The 12658-nt window shown below is 30.6% G+C and overlaps 1 protein-coding gene across 3 annotated transcripts in view; it reads right to left on the reverse strand.

The window, feature by feature from the left end:
* The window catches only part of LOC143222355 (death-associated protein kinase 1-like), a 113633-nt gene extending 105527 nt beyond the window's left edge, over positions 1 to 8106 (reverse strand). For 2 of the 3 annotated variants that reach the window (XM_076448789.1, XM_076448790.1), the window contains exon 1: positions 7949 to 8106. The gene's annotated coding sequence lies outside the window, so the exon portion shown is untranslated. The remainder of the gene's footprint in view (positions 1 to 7948) is intronic. The other variant, XM_076448788.1, reaches the window with a different exon arrangement.
* Positions 8107 to 12658: the final 4552 nt, after the last annotated feature.

Consider the following 12658-nt stretch of genomic DNA (forward strand, 5'->3'; position numbering starts at 1 on the left):
ACACAGTAGTGACCTTACCTGATCTGTACACTATGTTATAAATGTTACTGTTTAATATAGTCTACTTATTAACACAGTAGTGACCTTACCTGATCTGTACACTATGTTATAAATGTTACTGTTTAATATAGTCTACTTATTAACACAGTAGTGACCTTACCTGATCTGTACACTATGTTATAAATGTTACTGTTTAATATAGTCTACTTATTAACACAGTAGTGACCTTACCTGATCTGTACACTATGTTATAAATGTTACTGTTTAATATAGTCTACTTATTAACACAGTAGTGACCTTACCTGATCTGTACACTATGTTATAAATGTTACTGTTTAATATAGTCTACTTATTAACACAGTAGTGACCTTACCTGATCTGTACACTATGTTATAAATGTTACTGTTTAATATAGTCTACTTATTAACACAGTAGTGACCTTACCTGATCTGTACACTATGTTATAAATGTTACTGTTTAATATAGTCTACTTATTAACACAATAGTGACCTTACCTGATCTGTACACTATGTTATAAATGTTACTGTTTAATATAGTCTACTTATTAACACAATAGTGACCTTACCTGATCTGTACACTATGTTATAAATGTTACTGTTTAATATAGTCTACTTATTAACACAGTAGTGACCTTACCTGATCTGTACACTATGTTATAAATGTTACTGTTTAATATAGTCTACTTATTAACACAGTAGTGACCTTACCTGATCTGTACACTATGTTATAAATGTTACTGTTTAATATAGTCTACTTATTAACACAGTAGTGACCTTACCTGATCTGTACACTATGTTATAAATGTTACTGTTTAATATAGTCTACTTATTAACACAGTAGTGACCTTACCTGATCTGTACACTATGTTATAAATGTTACTGTTTAATATAGTCTACTTATTAACACAGTAGTGACCTTACCTGATCTGTACACTATGTTATAAATGTTACTGTTTAATATAGTCTACTTATTAACACAGTAGTGACCTTACCTGATCTGTACACTATGTTATAAATGTTACTGTTTAATATAGTCTACTTATTAACACAGTAGTGACCTTACCTGATCTGTACACTATGTTATAAATGTTACTGTTTAATATAGTCTACTTATTAACACAGTAGTGACCTTACCTGATCTGTACACTATGTTATAAATGTTACTGTTTAATATAGTCTACTTATTAACACAGTAGTGACCTTACCTGATCTGTACACTATGTTATAAATGTTACTGTTTAATATAGTCTACTTATTAACACAGTAGTGACCTTACCTGATCTGTACACTATGTTATAAATGTTACTGTTTAATATAGTCTACTTATTAACACAATAGTGACCTTACCTGATCTGTACACTATGTTATAAATGTTACTGTTTAATATAGTCTACTTATTAACACAGTAGTGACCTTACCTGATCTGTACACTATGTTATAAATGTTACTGTTTAATATAGTCTACTTATTAACACAATAGTGACCTTACCTGATCTGTACACTATGTTATAAATGTTACTGTTTAATATAGTCTACTTATTAACACAGTAGTGACCTTACCTGATCTGTACACTATGTTATAAATGTTACTGTTTAATATAGTCTACTTATTAACACAGTAGTGACCTTACCTGATCTGTACACTATGTTATAAATGTTACTGTTTAATATAGTCTACTTATTAACACAGTAGTGACCTTACCTGATCTGTACACTATGTTATAAATGTTACTGTTTAATATAGTCTACTTATTAACACAGTAGTGACCTTACCTGATCTGTACACTATGTTATAAATGTTACTGTTTAATATAGTCTACTTATTAACACAATAGTGACCTTACCTGATCTGTACACTATGTTATAAATGTTACTGTTTAATATAGTCTACTTATTAACACAGTAGTGACCTTACCTGATCTGTACACTATGTTATAAATGTTACTGTTTAATATAGTCTACTTATTAACACAGTAGTGACCTTACCTGATCTGTACACTATGTTATAAATGTTACTGTTTAATATAGTCTACTTATTAACACAGTAGTGACCTTACCTGATCTGTACACTATGTTATAAATGTTACTGTTTAATATAGTCTACTTATTAACACAATAGTGACCTTACCTGATCTGTACACTATGTTATAAATGTTACTGTTTAATATAGTCTACTTATTAACACAGTAGTGACCCTGATCCTGATCTGTACACTATGTTAATAAATGTTACTGTTTAATATAGTCTACTTATTAACACAATAGTGACCTTACCTGATCTGTACACTATGTTATAAATGTTACTGTTTAATATAGTCTACTTATTAACACAGTAGTGACCTTACCTGATCTGTACACTATGTTATAAATGTTACTGTTTAATATAGTCTACTTATTAACACAGTAGTGACCTTACCTGATCTGTACACTATGTTATAAATGTTACTGTTTAATATAGTCTACTTATTAACACAGTAGTGACCTTACCTGATCTGTACACTATGTTATAAATGTTACTGTTTAATATAGTCTACTTATTAACACAGTAGTGACCTTACCTGATCTGTACACTATGTTATAAATGTTACTGTTTAATATAGTCTACTTATTAACACAGTAGTGACCTTACCTGATCTGTACACTATGTTATAAATGTTACTGTTTAATATAGTCTACTTATTAACACAGTAGTGACCTTACCTGATCTGTACACTATGTTATAAATGTTACTGTTTAATATAGTCTACTTATTAACACAGTAGTGACCTTACCTGATCTGTACACTATGTTATAAATGTTACTGTTTAATATAGTCTACTTATTAACACAGTAGTGACCTTACCTGATCTGTACACTATGTTATAAATGTTACTGTTTAATATAGTCTACTTATTAACACAGTAGTGACCTTACCTGATCTGTACACTATGTTATAAATGTTACTGTTTAATATAGTCTACTTATTAACACAGTAGTGACCTTACCTGATCTGTACACTATGTTATAAATGTTACTGTTTAATATAGTCTACTTATTAACACAGTAGTGACCTTACCTGATCTGTACACTATGTTATAAATGTTACTGTTTAATATAGTCTACTTATTAACACAATAGTGACCTTACCTGATCTGTACACTATGTTATAAATGTTACTGTTTAATATAGTCTACTTATTAACACAGTAGTGACCTTACCTGATCTGTACACTATGTTATAAATGTTACTGTTTAATATAGTCTACTTATTAACACAGTAGTGACCTTACCTGATCTGTACACTATGTTATAAATGTTACTGTTTAATATAGTCTACTTATTAACACAATAGTGACCTTACCTGATCTGTACACTATGTTATAAATGTTACTGTTTAATATAGTCTACTTATTAACACAGTAGTGACCTTACCTGATCTGTACACTATGTTATAAATGTTACTGTTTAATATAGTCTACTTATTAACACAGTAGTGACCTTACCTGATCTGTACACTATGTTATAAATGTTACTGTTTAATATAGTCTACTTATTAACACAGTAGTGACCTTACCTGATCTGTACACTATGTTATAAATGTTACTGTTTAATATAGTCTACTTATTAACACAGTAGTGACCTTACCTGATCTGTACACTATGTTATAAATGTTACTGTTTAATATAGTCTACTTATTAACACAATAGTGACCTTACCTGATCTGTACACTATGTTATAAATGTTACTGTTTAATATAGTCTACTTATTAACACAGTAGTGACCTTACCTGATCTGTACACTATGTTATAAATGTTACTGTTTAATATAGTCTACTTATTAACACAGTAGTGACCTTACCTGATCTGTACACTATGTTATAAATGTTACTGTTTAATATAGTCTACTTATTAACACAGTAGTGACCTTACCTGATCTGTACACTATGTTATAAATGTTACTGTTTAATATAGTCTACTTATTAACACAATAGTGACCTTACCTGATCTGTACACTATGTTATAAATGTTACTGTTTAATATAGTCTACTTATTAACACAGTAGTGACCTTACCTGATCTGTACACTATGTTATAAATGTTACTGTTTAATATAGTCTACTTATTAACACAGTAGTGACCTTACCTGATCTGTACACTATGTTATAAATGTTACTGTTTAATATAGTCTACTTATTAACACAATAGTGACCTTACCTGATCTGTACACTATGTTATAAATGTTACTGTTTAATATAGTCTACTTATTAACACAATAGTGACCTTACCTGATCTGTACACTATGTTATAAATGTTACTGTTTAATATAGTCTACTTATTAACACAGTAGTGACCTTACCTGATCTGTACACTATGTTATAAATGTTACTGTTTAATATAGTCTACTTATTAACACAGTAGTGACCTTACCTGATCTGTACACTATGTTATAAATGTTACTGTTTAATATAGTCTACTTATTAACACAGTAGTGACCTTACCTGATCTGTACACTATGTTATAAATGTTACTGTTTAATATAGTCTACTTATTAACACAGTAGTGACCTTACCTGATCTGTACACTATGTTATAAATGTTACTGTTTAATATAGTCTACTTATTAACACAGTAGTGACCTTACCTGATCTGTACACTATGTTATAAATGTTACTGTTTAATATAGTCTACTTATTAACACAGTAGTGACCTTACCTGATCTGTACACTATGTTATAAATGTTACTGTTTAATATAGTCTACTTATTAACACAGTAGTGACCTTACCTGATCTGTACACTATGTTATAAATGTTACTGTTTAATATAGTCTACTTATTAACACAATAGTGACCTTACCTGATCTGTACACTATGTTATAAATGTTACTGTTTAATATAGTCTACTTATTAACACAGTAGTGACCTTACCTGATCTGTACACTATGTTATAAATGTTACTGTTTAATATAGTCTACTTATTAACACAGTAGTGACCTTACCTGATCTGTACACTATGTTATAAATGTTACTGTTTAATATAGTCTACTTATTAACACAATAGTGACCTTACCTGATCTGTACACTATGTTATAAATGTTACTGTTTAATATAGTCTACTTATTAACACAGTAGTGACCTTACCTGATCTGTACACTATGTTATAAATGTTACTGTTTAATATAGTCTACTTATTAACACAGTAGTGACCTTACCTGATCTGTACACTATGTTATAAATGTTACTGTTTAATATAGTCTACTTATTAACACAGTAGTGACCTTACCTGATCTGTACACTATGTTATAAATGTTACTGTTTAATATAGTCTACTTATTAACACAGTAGTGACCTTACCTGATCTGTACACTATGTTATAAATGTTACTGTTTAATATAGTCTACTTATTAACACAGTAGTGACCTTACCTGATCTGTACACTATGTTATAAATGTTACTGTTTAATATAGTCTACTTATTAACACAGTAGTGACCTTACCTGATCTGTACACTATGTTATAAATGTTACTGTTTAATATAGTCTACTTATTAACACAGTAGTGACCTTACCTGATCTGTACACTATGTTATAAATGTTACTGTTTAATATAGTCTACTTATTAACACAGTAGTGACCTTACCTGATCTGTACACTATGTTATAAATGTTACTGTTTAATATAGTCTACTTATTAACACAGTAGTGACCTTACCTGATCTGTACACTATGTTATAAATGTTACTGTTTAATATAGTCTACTTATTAACACAGTAGTGACCTTACCTGATCTGTACACTATGTTATAAATGTTACTGTTTAATATAGTCTACTTATTAACACAGTAGTGACCTTACCTGATCTGTACACTATGTTATAAATGTTACTGTTTAATATAGTCTACTTATTAACACAGTAGTGACCTTACCTGATCTGTACACTATGTTATAAATGTTACTGTTTAATATAGTCTACTTATTAACACAGTAGTGACCTTACCTGATCTGTACACTATGTTATAAATGTTACTGTTTAATATAGTCTACTTATTAACACAGTAGTGACCTTACCTGATCTGTACACTATGTTATAAATGTTACTGTTTAATATAGTCTACTTATTAACACAGTAGTGACCTTACCTGATCTGTACACTATGTTATAAATGTTACTGTTTAATATAGTCTACTTATTAACACAGTAGTGACCTTACCTGATCTGTACACTATTTTATAGATTCTACTGTACTGTTTAATATAGTCTACTTATTAACACAGTAGTGACCTTACCTGATCTGTACACTATGTTATAAATGTTACTGTTTAATATAGTCTACTTATTAACACAGTAGTGACCTTACCTGATCTGTACACTATGTTATAAATGTTACTGTTTAATATAGTCTACTTATTAACACAATAGTGACCTTACCTGATCTGTACACTATGTTATAAATGTTACTGTTTAATATAGTCTACTTATTAACACAGTAGTGACCTTACCTGATCTGTACACTATGTTATAAATGTTACTGTTTAATATAGTCTACTTATTAACACAGTAGTGACCTTACCTGATCTGTACACTATGTTATAAATGTTACTGTTTAATATAGTCTACTTATTAACACAGTAGTGACCTTACCTGATCTGTACACTATGTTATAAATGTTACTGTTTAATATAGTCTACTTATTAACACAGTAGTGACCTTACCTGATCTGTACACTATGTTATAAATGTTACTGTTTAATATAGTCTACTTATTAACACAATAGTGACCTTACCTGATCTGTACACTATGTTATAAATGTTACTGTTTAATATAGTCTACTTATTAACACAGTAGTGACCTTACCTGATCTGTACACTATGTTATAAATGTTACTGTTTAATATAGTCTACTTATTAACACAATAGTGACCTTACCTGATCTGTACACTATGTTATAAATGTTACTGTTTAATATAGTCTACTTATTAACACAGTAGTGACCTTACCTGATCTGTACACTATGTTATAAATGTTACTGTTTAATATAGTCTACTTATTAACACAGTAGTGACCTTACCTGATCTGTACACTATGTTATAAATGTTACTGTTTAATATAGTCTACTTATTAACACAGTAGTGACCTTACCTGATCTGTACACTATGTTATAAATGTTACTGTTTTAATATAATTTACTGTCTTGAGTCTGTTACGTTTTTAGTTGATAGTAGTTAAGCTGGAAATCTGAAGGTTTTTAACGTCCTAAAGCTGGTTTCGATGCCTGGGATGGACACAACACTGAAAACTCGTTTTGTTGTTTTCGGCTGAACAACAAACAAGCCTCACTTTGAACGAAGGTTTCTGACCAATAACCTGTTTTAACTGTTTTGTCTCAGTACTTTTGTGTTAACTCTACTTTGTTTAACATGTTAATTATTGTTAGTTACTCACTTTTTCTCGTCATATAATGCTAAAAGCAGTCATTTAAAAGCTCGAGGCTGTTTCGCACGCAAGGAACACACACTCGCAATGGAACAATGTTTAATCTAAGGACTTACAATGTTAAAGTATAGGGTTCAGTTCCCATTTGTGGAAACATCAGGATTCTCAGAAACACTGGGTGTATGAAGGTGTAAGTAAATATAATAAATAGATTGAAGAGGTTTTAGGGGTAAGAAAGTTTAATATTAGAAGAACAATATGGGTAAATAATTATATAAATCATTAAATAAGTATAATATTTTGGATGAATATTAGGCTTACGATTACGTAATTAAATATATTCTTAAGGGTAAAAATATATGTATCATGGCGTATTTTAATATTCTGTACGACTAGTATTTGTAAGACGACGTTAGTGAATCTAGTCTTAGAAAGAAAAAATGTCTCTATCAGAATTTCAAGTAAAGATATTTGTTTAGTTGCTACAATCTGAACACCAAAGTTACTCTTTTAAGTGTGTGTTATTACCTTTCTAGTTGTTTTCACTTCACAGTTTCAGAATAACCAAGTTCCTCTGTCAACATTCAAAGCCAATTTTTCTTTTTTTTTGTAATTGTACAAACTACTTTACTTATGTTAAAGAAGTCACAGATATAATAAACTATATTTGATAGCGTGAAAACTATCAAACCAACGTACGAATGTATAGAAAAATTTCAACTCGAACTATCTTTTGGTGTCTGCCAGTGTCGGAGCTGTTATGAATGACCGTGTTGCCAAGGGAACATACAAAATCAATAGCTACCGCACTAAATACTGGATTCGTAATGTTTGGTTTTACCACTAGGATTCTAGAAACGTATTTTTTTTTATTCAATTATTCAAAAATAAATTTGAAATGTGTAATGTGTTCTAATTTCAAAACTGTCTTAAAATAATATTTAAGTAACTCGAATTTTTTTGTTATACTAATTCAGAAAAATCGATATGACATTCAAGTGACACTTTTACCGAAGTAGCTTTGTGTACAAAGTTTTGGATTCAGAAAATGCAGTGACATCTAGTTTGAATATAAAATATAAATTATAAATAAATGTGTATAATTAGGTTTAAATGTATTTACGAATCTGATGACACTAAATACGTGTTTGTGTAAGCGAAAGAGAGAGAGAGTTGGTACAGGTTTTAACATATTTTGAAACTTCTCATCTGATGGAGGAACACTGCCATCTATCGGGAAAATATACTAATATATATATTTACCACAATATATATTAGAACTTCTTGCAGACTATAGTTTTACATGAAATGTTTCTTTTATCTGACAAAAACAAACTACAACTAATTTTATTGATATCATAGTTTTTATCGTTCTAACTACTGGGCAAGTTTGTTGGTAGTAATTTGAGAATCTATTCGAAACGTAATATGGCTAACCTAGTTCTTAAAAGTTCAGAATATCGTTCGTATCATTTCATATTTCATTTCATTATAAAACAATCTTTACTTTTTTTATTCTATTTTGTGGAATAGATATTAATATTTCCGGGATAATTTTTAGCACGAAAACAAGAAAGCTTTGTGTGACGTAAGTGGCAGTCTTACTTTGCACTGTCTGCTTGTAGAAGGTTGTGTTAATTTTCAGCTGAAGATGCTGAGCAAATACCCTGTGATAAATCTGTGGAAAGGAAACCTGCGTAATCAATTTATATAGGGAAAAAAACCGAGACGAAAGTATCCGTAAAAGCTACGAGTGTGTGTGATGAATGTGTTTATTAACACGCAGAAACAGCTACTTACAATTGAAACGTGACGCTGAACAACAGTACAAACTAGCTCGGAATTGATACTTTAATTAATGTTGTTCAGCATTGATAGGTCATTTATTAGTTGTCGTCTATTTGCAAGACGTACCCTTAAAGAAATTACCAACAGCTGGAGTGCCGGCATGGCCAAGCGCGTTAAATGCGTTCGACTCGTAATCCGAGTCGCGGGTTCAATTCGGTCGCACCAAACATGCTGTGGGAGCGTTATAATGGGACGGTCAATCCCACTATTCGTTGGTGAAAGAGTAGCCCAAGAGTTGGCGGGTGGGTGGTGATGACTAGCTGCCTTCCCTCTAGTCTTACACTGCTAAATTATGGACGGCTAGCGCAGATAGCCCTCGAGTAACTTTGCGCGAAATTCAAACCAAACAAACCGATAACTTGCGGAACGTCCCCCGCTAGTACAGCGGTATGTCTCTAGATTTACAACACTAAGATCAGGGGTTCGATTCCTCTCGATGGGCTGAGCGGATAGCCCGATGTGGCGTTGCTATAAGAAAAAACACACACAGTTGCGGTACAAGAATAAAAGCGTATTTCAATAAGGATAAAAAAGTGGTGATTTTCTATTCAATAATGGAAGGTAAATGAAGGTTCTAGAAATAATCTGAGCTGAGTCCACACTTTGCGCATCAAACACATTTCTTAATGTGTAAAAACATAACCTTCACATTAAGTGATAACACCATGCAAGAATGGAAACCTCTGTTGGAAAAACAATAACTGTGCATTTTAGGGTTTGTTTTTGGGAATAACAGTTGATAGAAAAAAATGAAAATAACAGTTGATAGAGAAAATGGAAATAACAGTTAAAAGAATAAATAAAAATATCAGTTGATAAAAAAATGGCAATACCAGTTGATAGATAAAATGGGAATAACAGTTGATAAAAAATGGAAATATCAGTTGATGGAAAAAATGAGAATAACAGTTGACAGAAAAAATGGGAATAACAGTTGATAGAGAAAATGGAAATACCAGTTGATAGAAAAAATGGAAGTAACAGTTGATGGAAAAAATGAAATAACAGTTGATGGAAAAAAATGGAAATAACAGTTGATAAAAAATGGGAATAACAGTTGATAGAAAAAAATGAAAATAACAGTTGATAGAGAAAATGGAAATAACAGTTAAAAGAATAAATAAAATATCAGTTGATAAAAAAATGGAAATATCAGTTGATAGATAAAATGGAATAACAGTTGATAAAAAAATGGAAATATCAGTTGATGGAAAAATAGAAATAACAGTTGACAGAAAAAAAATGGAATAACAGTTGATAGAAAAATGGAAATACCAGTTGATAGAAAAATGATGAATAACAGTTGATGGAAAAAATGGAAATAACAGTTGATGGAAAAAAAATGGAAATAACAGTTGATAAAAATGGGAAACAACAGTTGATATAAAAAAAAATGGGAGTAACATTTGATAGAAAAATGGGAATAACAGTTGATAGAAAAATGGATTAACAGTTGATGGAAAAAAATGGAAATAACAGTTGATGAAAAAAATGGAAATAACAGTTGATAAAAAAAAAATGAACAACAGTTGATATAAAAAAAATGGGAGTAACATTTGATAGAAAAAATGGAAATAACAGTTGATAGAAAAAATGGAAATAACAGTAGATAGAAAAATGGAAATATCAGTTGATAGAAAAATGGAAATAACATTTGATAAAAAAAAATGGAAATAACAGTTGATAGAAAAATGGAATAACAGTTGATAGAAAAAATGGGAATAACATTTGATGGAAAAATGGAAATATCAGTTGATAGAAAAATGAGAATAACAGTTGATAATAAATGGAAGTATCAGTCAGTAGAAAAATGGAAATAACAGTAGATGGAAAAATGGAAATATCCGTTAATATTCTTTAAAAATAGAATTATAATTTGATGTTCTCAAAATAAAAAATAACACTCAACAGTCTTGGAAAATGGAGAAAAGTGTCATTTTATTATTTTAAAACGTCTTTTCTTAATGTGAGGATCTTACAGTTTGGAGCCATATAAAAGAGGTGTATAGATATGTATGTTTATACGGGCTAATTTCTGTTATCTTAATCTTTCCGTTTCAAATGTGCTTAAACCAAAATGTGTGTGTGTATATAATTCTGTACATTGTCGTAAGTCCGTCTTTTGTTTGTCTAATCCATTAGTGGCCTTTCCGTTCATTGGCTGTCTGTTGTAGTTTCGTATATTGCTCAACGGAAAACTAAGAATATAGAAACGCTGTTGCTTTATTATCAAACTAAAGTAAAATGACAAGGATTAGGACTTACTCAGGAAGTTTTAGAAAAAAAACACGACAGCCTAACGAGCTGTCACTTTGAGACTTTCTGGAAACGTCTTTTGAAAAGTATTTATAGGAATTCTTTTGATTGAAGTTGATTTATTTATCTGCCAACACGAGAATTTTCAAAACCAATTCTAACAAACCTTTCTTGAAATAAAATTCAAAAGATTTAACCAGTTGACAAGAACTATATAACACTTTATATATGCAAAACGGCTAACACTTTGTTTATCGACTTCTTCTGTGTATTTCTTCATTCTCTTTCGATGAAAAATGATATTACGTATTTCAATTATTTGAGAAACGATACCAAGTTACTTTCACGCAGAACAAGAAGGAATCCTCAATAGCCGCGGCACTTGAACTTATTTTTGGCTAGATCAGAGTAAATTAATTAACCAATGCGATCATTATTGTTGTTTGTTCCCCAACAATACCAAGCGTGGGGCATGCCGGTTCAGTTTTGTTAACAAAGTCTCTACCAGTCTATCATCAAATTGAAATTCTTTTAGGCCGTTTAGAGTAAATTAATCTGTGACAAAGACCTCAGGCTGAAGGGTTTCACCTCCTGAGTCCAAAACTGCAATCAGATCTCAAATCCATCAACAGATGACGGAGCTACGACTTAATTATTTGGACTAGAAGAACTCAGAGCCATTCTGTGAGTCGCTATGCCGCGGCTGAAAAAGTGGTTCTCCGTTGGTTGTGTTTTAAAATACTTGTCTCGAACGTAAACGGCTTTGATTGCTAGGATAGGAAAGAAAACCAACATTAAAATAATTATTTCTTAAATTATTGTTATGTTCATATTTCTCACTAGATGGCAGGTGCAGAAGAGCAGGAGAAGTGTTTACTTTCATCGACGTATTTTTGCGTAGGTAACTCAATCCGTTTTCTAACTTTTATTTCATGATTTCTTATTCGATGTTGAAAAGTTACATGAAACATTTTCTTCATCTCTTACATGGGATTACCTTTTATAGGGGTCTTTTATTGCTTATAACAATGGAAAAGACTCACAGATTAATGCGAAACCAAAGTGGTCATAAGAACTACTCTCGTAAAATACAATAAGTGCTCGTCTGCTACTCTATCTATCTATTATTCATTC

The sequence above is a fragment of the Tachypleus tridentatus genome, chromosome 8, assembly GCF_004210375.1.
Source record: "Tachypleus tridentatus isolate NWPU-2018 chromosome 8, ASM421037v1, whole genome shotgun sequence".
In the NCBI taxonomy this organism is placed as follows: Eukaryota; Metazoa; Arthropoda; class Merostomata; order Xiphosura; family Limulidae; genus Tachypleus; species Tachypleus tridentatus.